Genomic DNA, 14640 nt, shown 5'->3' on the forward strand with positions numbered 1-14640 from the left:
CTTATAGTCAAAAGAAGATAAAAAATATAATATTGTGAAGTTAGTTTTTTCTTGTAAAAATTTAAATATGTTTACTATTAAGTTCAAAAAGAAGATATTTCAGAATTAAAGTCAATTATAATTTAGAAATAGTGAAAATAATTAAATATAAATTTTTATATAATTACAATTTTATTAATAAAATTATATAAACCAAAAGAAATGATGTATAAATAAAATTGCTATGAGATTTCATAACAATAATGTTTTAAGAAATTTTTTAACTGAAACACATCTTTGATCAAAAATAAATTTAAGACGCAATAGGAGCCATTTTTTTAATATGGCGAATATGACTTTGTTTGGAAGTTTGAAGGGGAAGGGAGGGGAAAATTTAAAAAAATATGAAGAATTGAGTGAAAAGAATAGAGACATTTGGGTTGAGAGAGTTCTGGAAGGTTAATTTTATTCATAACACCAAAAATTCCCTAATTTGGAGAAATTTCATATTTGTACTGAATGAGGATTTTGGAAGATTAACATCAATTTTCTAAATATCTTTTATATTGTTATAGTATTCTAAAAATTAAAAATATAATAACGATTGACATTATTTTATCATTCTATACAAAATAATTTTAAAAAAAAATATTTCGAAAGCTTTTCCCTTCCTTCATCTCCAAACTCGCAAAGAGAGTCTATATAGCTCTAATAGTTACTGAATAATCAAACTACTATTGCATTTTTAATATTTTAAGAATAGATTTATTAAAAAATAGGCAATATTTATAGTCCCACTTTTTTTCTTTAGTTTAATACAATCTTATTAATAAAATGGCTAAATAATAAATAGAATAGATAAAAAGCAATCAAAATAGAAATAAATTTAAAACACAAGATGTGTCCAACGATTATCAATAAAAAAATATAAATCAACAAAAAAAACACCAGCACCACCCTAATAAAAATAAACAAACCAAAAAAATAAGAAAAAACATTCACTATGACAAATAGGCTATTTAATAGCGTTTTTTTTTGTTTTTGATAGCGCTTAAAAGCGCTATTAACCGTGCCGCTATTGTAAATAATGTTTTGTTTAATAGCACTTTTAAAGCGCTATTAAAGTACGGCTTTTTAATAGCGTTTTTCCTTAAGCGCAACTAAAGTGGGCACTTTGTGCGTTTTTTATTTGATTTTGATAGCACTTTTAAACTAAGCGCTATTATATGGCACATGTTTGATAGCACTTTTAAACTAAGCGCTATTATATGGCACATGTTTGATAGCACTTTTAAACTAAGCGCTATTATATGGCACATGTTTGATAGCACTTTCAAACAAAGCGCTAATATATGGCACATGTTTTATAGCACTTTCTCTTAAAAGTGCTATTATAGAATATTTCATTAATAGCACTCTTTACAAAACGCTATTGTAGTACTTTTTTTAATAAATAATCACTCCTTTGGTGTGCATATATCAAAAAGCTACATATTATGGTGTGCAAATACCAAATAACACAATCACTCTTATGGTGTGCAAATATAAAATAACGCTTTAAGTTACTCATTGCATAAATATTATGATCCATCAATACCAAATTATATTTTTAACCAAATCCACTTGTTTAAATATCATAACATATATAAAGGGCATTTAGTGTACTACAAAAAAGAGGGCATTTGCATAGCCATATTTGTAGATGCATGCATTCCAACTAAAGAGTACTTCAATCCGAATCCCAAAGCCAGCAACTATTTTTGCTGCTTTGGGCGGAAACCGACCTTCAAGTTGAGAATCCATGAGCACAGACAAGTTGTCGGCTCAGAAAGGCTGACCCATTTAACTAACTTCCTCTCTCTCTTGGGAGATTTATGTCAAAATTCTTTCTTCCTGTAAGTAGCTCCAGAAGAACAATTCCAAAACTCCATACATTTCTTTTTGGAGTAAGCTTTCCTTTTCTCCATGTCTCCACTGAAAGATTTCCTGTCGCATGTATTCACAAAAAAAAATGATTGTGAACAAAACTAAAAGATCATAGCTAAGGACAGTAGCGTTACCCCCACTCGCGACCTTTAGGTAAGGGTCATGAGGCTACAACCTTACAATTGCACCGAGTTCGACTTAGAACGAGAACATACTATCGAAACAAACATAGATTTATAAAATTAATGTTCTATACCAGCACACACAATGCGCATATGCATGAGTCAAAGAACTTACAGCTAAACTTCTTGAAAACGCTTCCTCAGCAATATGTCCAACAAAACCATATCCTAAAAGCTTTGCATTGAAATCTATATCAATCTGTTTGTTCGCTGCTGAGAAATCATTATACATTGCCTGCTAGAGATTCAAAGGTGTATCAATGAAGATTTTCATTCTTATGTAGGACCTTGTGCAACAGAGAAGGTGATTTTCATTCTTGTGTTCCAATGAATCGAAGGGCCGTTTTATCACTAGGTTGTTGACTCTCTACTAGTTTTTCAGGTTTTGGAACAGATACATATAAGTAGAAGTAAAAAAGCCCAAGTTTGTAGAGAAGAATTGATAAACATGTCACTCAACTTCAAGTTATGGGACACTAGTGGGTACTAATATAATTCAAAAAAATTAACATACTAAATGGGTTTTCCCGATCCATAAGTTTGTTAAGAGATCAGATTTTCATGAGTCATTTTTTAAGTTAGCATTTTAAGAAGGCAGGCACACAATTGTAATTTAGTACAATGTAATAAACAAAAAACAAGAAGTTAGCATTTTTGAAAGTTATTTATATTATAAATGAAATTAAGTAAGTGATAAATTAATAAATTTCTAAATAAAATATACTTAGATGAACCACACTTGTAAAATGGTGATGCCTAATTCTCTTGTATCCATAGAACCATACCTCTATCAGGTAACCGTGTTAGGTGCGGTAAAACATATCTACAAATAAGTCACCTCTTCAATTGGTGCTATCATTGGCTATAATTGAAACAATCACAAAGCCTTCTCTACCTAAACCATGTATGAAACGTAAAAGAAATAAGCAATTAACTTTATACATAAACCACTGCTAAACTAGTCTCTCACAACTTTTGAGAAACTACATAAAAGTAAGCTACAAAGAAAGACATAATAATGTCACTTAGTTATCTTTGACCATACTTTTCTCTATACCAAAAAGTATGATTATCTCCATAAAAATTTACAAACTAATTATGCAAAGAATAATCATTTATTTTAGTGAAGCATTAGGATATTCCATAGCTTTAAATTCCTTAAAATTATTAATGCAGCCCAATCCCATTAGAAGCCATAGAAAAGAGTGACACTTTCATAGTATGTAATTAAAAAGAAAAAATGCTTCAATCCAAGCATGTATATGCACTAGAAAAAACTTACTAGTTACTGGAATTTTTTTCCGTATTGTGTGGCCCATAATCTTGTATAGAAGAGCAATGTCTCATAAGATGGGAATTGCCACCTCCGTTGAAATAATATCAATATGATTGGTTAAATCTTCCAAGCTTGCAATCCATTTGCTACTTCAATAACTGATACAAACAAAAATAAGATCTTATCTAAATCTTTCAGAAGAAAAAATGGAAGAAAACTAAAGAAAATTAGGAAGAGACGAGAAGAACCGATTATTTCACCAAGTGATTTTCTATTCTGATTTTATATGAATATCTTGGAGTATTTATACAACTGGAACAAGTTCTTTTCCAATCCACATACTGAAACCAACAAACCACATACACTACATTAACACTGAACACATGCAGTCAACAATCATAAATAATATTATACTTTTCACTTAAAATAATCATATTCACGCCATAAGAAAAGTACTAGCTCATACGTCTATACAGAAATGTTATATACATCACATTTTAACTGCCTATTACCATTGCTCAATCATAATAAGAGGCTAATTGACACAAATTAGAAAGTGGCCTACCTTAGAACTCTGCCACTGGAAATTAGTCAATAAGGAAGCTTGAGTTCCCAAATTTCTTAGGGAAGGATGAAAGATTCATATCTTCATCATCAGAGTCACGCATCTTTAGTGCACGATTCTCTTCTGAGGTGTTGGCATGCTTCTTATTACGCCTAAGGCAATAACTACATAAAGAGAGACCTTTTTAAATAGATAACCATTTCACAGTGATTTTTATAGTATCAAATATTGCAGCAGCAATTTCAAAAGCTTGCTAATTAGTACCTGGATGATGCCAGCAAGGTCACCCTTTGAGTGCTTAGATGAAGTGTTCAACCATTCTCTTGAAAGTTAAAAGTGTGCCTCTGTCATCAAAAACATAGCAAATAAAGCTTCTCAACTGGATAATCAACAACTAAAATATACAAGATGGTGTTTTGTCGTGACAATAGGCGGTTCTTTCTCGGGATCAACAATTTGAGATAAAGACATCTACGTCTGGCAAGTCAGACTTTCCTGTAGGATTCTCAGGACTTAGTACTTCGATTTTCCCCCTCAGAAGGAGGCTTCTAACAAACACTCATTTCAATTGCTAAATGTAAGAGTCCCTTCTAGTAGAAGGGGCTTCTACTATAGTTTCTATAACAAAAGCATCTTGTAGAGTGTATTTTCTTAGTGATTTAGCGTGGGTTTGGTAATCCGTTTGGAGGGTATTTCTCACATCCCTATGCAAAGAAAATTTGAGAAAGTAAGAAGCTCCAATTAGGAGCATAGGCCAGACAGCGTCTTTTAGGCTCATAGATGCGGAAACAAATAGAAGCTTAAGAGATAAATCAAATGAGTGATGGCAACACAGGCTGGGTTTAAGTGACTTTAGGAGGGAAAGTCACCATGCTATTTAACATAACATGTTATCAATGAGCTGCCATAACAATGTTGTAACATAGTACTTAGTAGTAGCATAGTAGAATTTGAACAAACACCGATTATGCATCCCGCAATTGATGAAACACGCGTGAAAAAAACACAATCAAGTATCAAACTAACTAACAAAACATTCAATCAAGGATTAGACTAATTGATCTGAGACGAGTTCAACAATTAAACTAACAAGCGAAAGACATTTGAGGATGTTCATATTGATATTTTTTCACAGCATGTTTGTATTGATACCTGCACCAGTGGCACCATAACAAGGAACACATTTATCAACAACAGCAACCGATAAGTCCGAATCCATCAGAAACTGGTGAGCAACGGTCAAACTGAAAGGTAATTCTAAAGGCTGAGAAGTTAGGGCTCTGTCACAAATAGGTAATTTTACTTTAACAAAAACTTGAAAGATAGAGAAGCTAAGAACTACCTCTACTTATGGATCATGCAGCTAGAAAACCAAGCTACTGGAAACTGAAAATTACAAAAACAAACTATGGAATATCCCTCACAATCCCAAAAACGACTTTCCAAACTGAATCTTCAAGTTGTGTTATAAGTTTCTCTTTACTCACTCAAGCTGAACATAAAATACACAAAAGTCTACAAGATTTTGCCATATTTAATCAACATTAATCTACAATTAGGGATCCTAGGATTCTCTTATAGTTAGTCAACAATTAGGGATTCTATGATTCTCTTATAATTAATCTACTATCATTTATTTCAAATCCCTGTAAATTTACAACGCAGAACAATAATATGAGAAAAGAAAGATTACTAGATACCAATGAAGAGAGGCACGATGATGGTGAGCGGGCGAAGGGATGAGTTCGACGGAGAATGAGTTTTGTTCGTTCTTTCTCTCTGTTGTTTCCTCTTTCTGTTCAAGTGGTGAATCTATATCGATCGTGTTTTCACTTTATGGTGATGAATCGATGAATCTATGGTGAAGAGTGTGTGAGTTCTGGGATAATGAATGGAGAAGAATGTTTGGTTGGGTTATGGGTCCGACAGCTTGGGTGAATCGAAGGAAGGTAGGTTCAACGAAGACGTGCGTGAATCAAAGACGAAGGAAGATTTCATGCGTGAGTGGGTTTTAGGTTTTCCGAGAGAATGGGTGTTTTGGCTTTTGGTGGTGAGTGGCCAAAAATTGTGTGCCAAAACGAAAAAGTGTCCGCCAAAGTGTTTTGTTTTGTTTTTGTTTTAATTTTATTATTTATTATTATATTATTTATCATTTTATTATAATATTTCATAAAGTTCAACAATAGCACTTTTTCACAAATGATAACATAGGTTAGTAAATTAATAGCGTTTTATAAAAAGTGCTATCTTAGTGAAGAATATTAATAGCGTTTTAAAGGAAGCGCTATCTTAGTAAAGTTTTATAATAGCGTTTTTTCTTAAAGTACTATCAAAATCATATTTTATGTATTCTATAATAGCGTCTGACCCTAAAGTGCTATTATAGATTTATTTTTTCTCTTTTAATAGCATTTTCTTTAAAAGTGCTATTAAATAAGGCGATACAAAAAATCAATTTTGGTGTAGTGATTCTAGATAATATTCGAACTGTGCGACTATGAATAGTGTTTGAATGACCTCCAACCGAGGAAAAATAAAATTGCCCTACGCTAAATTAAGGAATGATTGAAACCATAAACTAAAAGAGTGCTCCTGCAAGTGTTCTTCTCTTGGCTGGTTAACCCTTTATCTTCTCCGTTTTCTTTCTCCGTCGACGGCATGGCCTGGCAGCAGGTTCGCAAGAAGCCATTTAGGAATTTTCCGATTAGATGGGACATTTTTCCGCTTGGAGGGATGCAAGGATGTTCTAGGGAGGAAATATCTTCGTTCTATTTTTCTCAGTTCCCCAACAGGATTAGGGCTATAGACATTTTTAAGTTAATCGGCTGCATCGGCAATGTTGTAGAAGTTATCATCTCTCCTCTGAGGAACAAATGAGGGAGGCGGTTCGGCTTCGCAAGATTTAAAGAGGTTGAAGACATAAGAATATTGGGTGTTAAACTTGATAACATCTCCATTGATGGCAAGAATATTCATGCCAATCAACCGAGGTTCAACAGAAGGAAAATGCACGGTGAGGGCGGGGATCGTTTTTTTGTGAATACTGTGCGAAAGGAGGAAGCTTGCATGAAATACCAGAAGGGCAAGTTGAAAGGTGTTCATAGCAGTGGTTTGGTTGGAACAAAATCTTTTGCAAAAGTGGTGGCTGAAGGTAAAGAGGATTGCATTCAGAAGGTTCCTATTTATCTATCTTACAACTCAGCCTCTGATGGGGTAGATAGATGGAGCAAGGTTTATGTATGGGAGGTGGTTCATCCACGAGAGACCTACAATATTCAAAACCATTTTGAGATGGAAGGGATTTTATCTCTCAAGATTACTCCTTTGGGGGCAAATCTTTGTCTAGTGGAGGAGGTAGATAAAGGTTTCTTGCTCAAAATGCTCAGTGACGGGTGCTTTTGGTGGAAACAGTGGTTCAAATTCCTAAGGCCTTGGAAGAAAGGGGATGTAGATAACGAGAGAGTCTTGTGTGTGAGGAATCATGGAGTCCCTTGTAATATATGGAGCGTGAACTTCTTCGCTTACATCGCCAACTCCTTAGGATCATTGATCTGTGTGGATGATAATACCTCTGCTGGGAGTAACATGGACATTGCTAGGGTTCTCATTAGAGTCCCTATGGATTTCTATCTTGTTGATCAAATTAACATTCTTATTGACGACGTTACCACTGTTTTAACGCTCAGGGAGAATTCTTTTGGTCCGATCTGGGTGGTGTATCAAAACGTTAATCCTTTGAGTACCTCTGCTCGCTCGTCCAGCTCTGATAACTCATGGCCTCTATTTGAATATAGCAACGGTGGGGAAGATGAGAGTTTTAAAGATGGTCGTTCCATCTCCGACGATTACAGCGCGTTCAGCAGGAGTAAGAAGGAGATTGGGACTCGTGAAGATGATACTACCTTTTTGCTGAAAAAAAACTATGAAGTGATAGGAGACGTGGGATCAGAGGATAGCTTAGGAAAAAGTGTGAATAGTATCAGAGCTTTATCTTCTTTCGATGCAGAATTATTAAAAGTTGCAGCATCAAAGGGCAAGTTACACAATAAGGAGACGGCGTCAGCGGCTGACAGTGCATCTGAGCCTATTTCTAATTCCCTAAATATTTCTCTGGTCAAAGAATCATTGGAGCATCTGGTGGTTTGTTGTCGATGTGGAATCCAGCCGTTGTTACTGTTATTTTCAGCTTTTGTGGCACTGGTTATTTGGGTTTGAAGGTTCAATGGAAGGACAAGTTCTACTATATTGTTAACATATACTCTCCCCGCTCCACTATTTTGAAGAAAGACCTATGGAAGAAGCTTCTGGAACTGATGTATAATTTTTCAGATGGAGATTGGATTTTCAGCGGAGATTTTAATGAAGTTAAGAGCAGAAATGAGAGAATCGGTCGTTCTATGATTTCCAATTCCTCGGTAATGAGAGATTTTTCAAACTTTATTGATGATACCGAGCTTTTAGATGTTCCTTGCAAAGGAAAAAGATTCACCTGGTTTGGTGGAGATGGAACTTCTAGAAGCATATTAGATAAGTTTCTCGTGGATGCTAGTGTTGTCTCCGATTGGGGGGTTGTTGGGTAGGTTATTGGCGATAGAGATGTGTCGGACCATTGTCCGATTTGGTTGGAGGTGGAAAAATGTGATTGGGGTCCGAAACCTTTCAAGTTTAACAACGAGTGGTTCTCCCACAAGGATTTTCTCCCTTTCGTTGAAAAAGAATGGGCGAGTTTGGTTGTTAGAGGGATGGGTGATTTTGTCTTAAAGGAGAAATTCAAACTCATTAAAGATAGACTAAGATGGTGGGATAAAACCGTTTTTGGCAAGTATGATTTGGAAGTGGAAGAAGGAGTTAAGGATTTGAATGATAAATATGACTTGGAGTTTCTAGATGCGAAGACTTTATCTTTGAAAAAGGATGCCAGCAATCGTATATGGTTAAATCTCAAGATCAAGGAGAACATGCTTATAAAAAAGTCTAGATTCAAATGGTTGAATGATGGCGAATCAAATAGCAAATTCTTCCATAGAGTTATGAAGGAGAGACGGAGGAGGAACCATATTAGTTCTATCGTTACTAATAACGGTATTATGAATAAGGTTGTGGATGTAAAAGAGGCGGTTGTGGATCACTTTAAATCCAAATTTGCAAAAGATCGAGTTATTAGACCCATTCTTGAAGGTGTCAATTTTAATTCTTTGTCTTCGGAGGACTCTTTCTCTTTGGAAGCTCCTTTTTTGGTGGAGGAAATTAAGTCGGCGGTGTGGAATTGTGATGGATCCAAGAGCCCGGGCCCGGACGGTATGTCTTTCCTCTTTATTAAAAATTGTTGGTCTTTTATTCAAAAAGATATTATTGCTTGCCTTAACGATTTTCATTCCGGAGCTCTCTTATCCAAGGCCATTATTTCTTCTTTCATCACTCTTATTCCAAAGTTGGATCATCAGTTGAGTTTAGATGATTATAGGCCTATTTGCCTTGTCGGAAGCATTTACAAAATCATTTCTAAGGTGCTGGCTTGTAGGATTAAAAAAGTCTTGAATTCCATCATATCCAATAGCCAAACCGCTTTTGTTCCGGGTAGACAAATGATTGATGGTGTCCTTATTGCTAATGAGTTAGTAGACTATGTCTCGAAGGAGGGTAGGAAGTCTCTCTTGTTCAAAGTCGATTTTGAAAAGGCATACGACAAAGTAAGTTGGAGTTTCTTAAGACATATGATGAGAAAAATGGGGTTTGGTGAAACTTGGATGAAGTGGATGGAAGCTTTAATTTTCTCTAGCAAGATGTCGGTGTTGGTAAACGGTAGTCCTACTAAGGAGTTCCTGGTCGAAAGAGGATTGAGGCAAGGTGATCCTATAGCTCCTTTTTTTTTGTCATCGTTGCGGAAGGATTAAAACTCTTGGTGAACAAAGCCGTGTCCAATGGCGATTATAAGGGATGTGATATTAACGGGAAATGTTTCGTTGATGTTTTACAATTTGTCAACGATACTTTGATGGTGGGTGATGGTAGTTGGAAACATCTTTGGGCTATTAAATCGGTTTTGAAGGGTTTTGAGTTGGCTTCGGGGCTTGGTATCAATTATCACAAAAGCAAACTCATAGGTTTCAACATTAATCCTCGTTTTCTTGAAGTTGCTACTTCCTTCCTTGCTTGTAGAAAAGAAGAGAAAGTATTTAAATTTCTTGGTATTATGATTGGTGTCAATCCGAGGAGGGTTAATTCTTGGAGACCTTTAGTTGACAAAATTAAGAGAAGGTTGATTTCTTGGAAGGGAAGATGGTTGAGTTTTGGTGGGAGAATTGTTCTCGTAAAATCGGTCCTTAGTAGTTTGGCTATTTTCACCCTCTCTTTTTACAAAGCTCCCAAGAAAATCATAAGCGAGATTAATAGTATTCAAAGCAACTTCCTTTGGGGCGGGGCGGAAGATAAAAAGAAAGTCCATTGGATAAGTTGGAACGATGTTTGCCTTCCGATCGACAACGGTGGTATCGGTTTAAGAAGGTTGGAAAATTTTAATAAAGCTTTACTCTATAAATGGAGATGGAGAACTTTAGAAGATTCGGATAGTCTTTGGGTCCGATTGTTGAAAGCTAGATACGCGGATATTAATTTAAGAGCGGGTAACGGTGCAATTAAGTTAAACACAAAAGAAGAGAGTTCGGTGTGGTGGAAGGATTTGTGTTCGCTTTGTAACAAGGGTGTGGATGATATTTTTTCGAAAAATTTCTTTTTTCGTGTTGGAGAAGGTTTCACCACTTCTTTTTGGAATTCCCTTTGGTTGGAAGGGGAACTCCTTAAAGACCGGTTTCCTCTTTTGTTCGATAATTCTCTTTTGCAGGATGCGTCTATCGCTAGCTTGGGTGGTTGGAGGAATGAAGTTTGGAATTGGCACGATTTCGGAATCCCTCCCGGGCAGCCGCTGATTTGGGGCTGCTGTCCCTCTATCTTCCGGCCACTTTTCCTTCTCGGTTCGGCCGGGATCGTGTCGAATGGAAGCTGTCCAATGACCAAGCTTTTTCCGTGTCTTCTTGCTACACCGCCCTTTGCAATACTCACATTCCGTTAGGTTCGGCAAATCATTTTGATATAGCCTTTTCTCATATGTGGAAGATTGATATTCCCTTTAAGGTTCGTGCTTTCGGTTGGCGTTGCTTATGGAATAGGATTCCAATGAAGGATTTGCTTAATCATAGAGGTATTCTTCCATCGTCTTCCAATCTCCTTTGTGCTTTTTGCAACGTTATACCCGAATCTTCTTGTCACTCCTTAATGGATTGTCAAAAAGTGGTTGGTGTTTGGAAGGAAATTGCTGGGTGGTTGGGCTTGCCCCATGTTGTTAACGTCGGTTTCAAAGAATGCTTCCTTTCTTGGCATAATTTGTGCTGTTTCTTGAATTTCAAAAGAGGTAAGGAAGGGTGTGCTTGGTTAGCCGTTTTATGGTCCCTTTAGATTTCTAGGAATGACATTTTCATCAAAGAGGGAGAGTGGAATGCAAGTGATGTTTCTTGGAATTGCAAAGCTTTTCTTTGGAGGTGGTCTTACATAGGGAAAATTACACATTCCAATTACAACTTCTATGATTTTAGCAAAAACCCTTTGCTATACTTATCTTAGAATTTATTTGATGTGTAATTTTCCTTTTTTGTGGCTATTGCCTAGATCTTCTCTTGTAATCTTGCTTTGATCTTTTGATCTTTCTTAATACAACTTGATTAAAAAAAATTATAAACTAAGCTTCTTAATTTTAGATTTTTCTGTTGCACAACAATTAAAAATTTATGAAACACTTTTCTCTTATTACTACCTTAAATTAATATAATAATACTTACAACAAACCAATTTATAATATGTTTTTTTAAGACTTTTTTCATATTAATATTAATATTAGCCTTTTTCTCTTAATACTATAAATTTTGTTGCTCCAAACTAATTAATAATATTATAAATTTTATTACTATACTAATTTAATAATATTATTTAGAAAATTTCCTCAAATTAATTTAATAAAAAACAAATAGCATAACGGTTTATAAGAAAAAATAGTATATATTTTTTTAAACATATTAAAAAACAATGAGAACAATATAATAAAGTTAATTATATGTTTTAAGCATTTAATATTGACATTTTTAAATAAGATATTAAAGAAGTCTTTGAAGTGTAGTCATACACAAAAAATCTTTACCACTAATCAATTAGTTAAATTTAGTTTAAAAAAGAATAATTATAATATAAAAACTTAATCTATTTAAACAAGTCATACACATGCACTATAATTTTTTTACAAGATAATTTTATATGTAATGTTTTCTGAGTTCATCTCTAAACATGTTGGGACATTTGTGTGCATGGATCATGAAACTATGGAGAGGAAGAGGATGGATGTAGCAAGGTTCCTTTTTCGCACAAAATATTCCTTGGTCCTCAATGAAAGTATCAATATTGGAGTGAATGATAATGCATATAGTATCAAATTGGTTGAGGAGATGCATGGTCCTAAGAGGAATGTTGTACCAAAATAATGGCATGATGGAATTTTGCATGAAGGTTCGTCGAATTCGGAGGTATGAGACTGGGAGGAAAGTGACAGAGACGTTGGGGAGAAGCATTTTGGTTATGTCAGAAGCGGGGCAGATGAAAAGGAGATATCACTTCATAGCCCAAAGGCTACTGTAGCTACGGGGGTTAGAGGGGAAGGAGAAACTCAATATGTTTTGGAGGAAAGCACTCAACCTTTGACGGAAAAAGTTGGTGAGTCTGGAGATTTTCAAAGAAGTAATAGGGATTCTAGGAGAAAGTCTACCCTCTATGCGCCAACTATTGCGACAAAAGTTAATGATGATGGAGAGGGAGCATTAAATGTGGAGGAACTTGATAGGTCATATCAAGAAGAGAGAGAGGAGGCTTGCAAAAGTCAGCGTCACTTGGTATCAATAACCACTGGAAATTGTGTCTTGGGCCTGGTGGATAAGGAAGGTTTGGATGTTGGTCAGGATCAGGTAGGGTCGGATCCAATTTCATCGTTTGGGCCTGGGAGTCAAAGAAAGCCCAAGAAAATTAAACAAATGACCTAGATTTATGAGAACTTAAAGATCCCCTTTGCTCCTTATTGAAAGTGTTTTGGGTAAATATTTTCTAATATCGTATCCACAGAGACTGAGTTAATATTACTGTCGTTCTATAGTTAATTTATAATGAGTAGTGAAAAATATTGATTTTGATTGTTTTAATCTCCACTTGCAAATAATAGAATAATAATTGAATGAATAAAAGCTTAAAGACGAATAACAATGGTGAATGAATATGTTGAGTTCTAGGGTTCATCAACCAATTCATATGCAATAATCAATTAATCCACAAGTGAACATTATCTAAGTTATTATCTTCATTCATCCTCAAAACTGATATTATGTCTAATCAATCTAGAACCACCTCTACCGGTATGATATTCGATCTCTCATAATAACTATAAAGATAAAGGGAATTAACCACGATGATTTATGAAAACTTCTTCAAAATCTCATCTCTGAGTATTAATCAACAAGTCAATATAAGAGTCTAGGGCAAAAGTATAAACCCTATCTCTCGATTGATAGTTCAATAATGATATAAAATAAAAGCAAGGTTCTTTATTGATAATAAAACTTAAACAATTGTTCACAAGAATTAATCAAAGTAATTGCATCTTCATAGGTTGACTATTACCTTAAACTCAACACAATGGGGTTTAGCTCTCCATAGACATGAAGAACACACAAAGCTCCATAGAGGGATTCATCTTCATCAAGGGAATGTCTTCAATTGATGTTGAATTCTCCGTCGGATGTTGTTTTCTGTTCTGGAATAGGATTGCTCTCTGAATTTCGCTCACCAAAGATACCGCTCTTATGAGGATTAGGGCTTCTATTTATAAAATTTTTACTCTTTTACGAAGCTACCGCGGCTCGACACGGATTGGCGAGGCGCGAGCCAAAGTCTGAAGGTTTCGTACGTCTCTTCCCTAATCACCGCGGATCGGCCTCTACTTCATCCTCCTTATTTTTTATTTCTCTTCTCCAGAACCTCTACCGCCTTCGTGTTTCTTCGTATTTTACTTTTCAACTTTAGAATCTGCACAAATAACACTCAAAGTGATGCAAGTCTCTCTACAATTAGCATCGAACCTCTAAAGTTCAATTCTAACCATAAAATCCTTAAAAATCATGAGATATGTTCGACTTAAGATCAAAAGGTAGTTATTTTCACACCTGAAAACACTACTAATTCACTCCTAACAGTCCTTCTTATTTTCTTATGCTCTTCTCCATTCACAAGAAAATCATATCCGTCATTCCCTAAATGTGTCACCGGCGAGAGATGAGATTCATGGATCACATTCAGTAGGATCAGGAGATTTTCTACTTTGTGGAGAATCCATTACAGACTCAGGGGTGGAACAGGGGAACAAGGGTATTTGTAAATCTATTCAAGGGGTGCCAAGCAATGTGTGGAAATCTATCAAAGAGTTAGTGGTTGAGGGGGAAGAGGATGATGAAGTGTTTGAAGGGATCGTGTGTGAGATTGAAGCAAGAGAACGAGCATGTTTTGAAGCGGGGAAGGCGAAGATCAGTGGTGTCCAATGAATTTTGTAACTTTCAACATAAGAGGGGGTGGTAATTTTGTAAAGAGAAAGAGGGTCTGTAAAATTTTGTCAAAGGCGAAGGTTGACT

The sequence above is a fragment of the Vicia villosa genome, linkage group LG4 (assembly GCF_029867415.1).
Source record: "Vicia villosa cultivar HV-30 ecotype Madison, WI linkage group LG4, Vvil1.0, whole genome shotgun sequence".
Classification (NCBI taxonomy): Eukaryota; Viridiplantae; Streptophyta; class Magnoliopsida; order Fabales; family Fabaceae; genus Vicia; species Vicia villosa.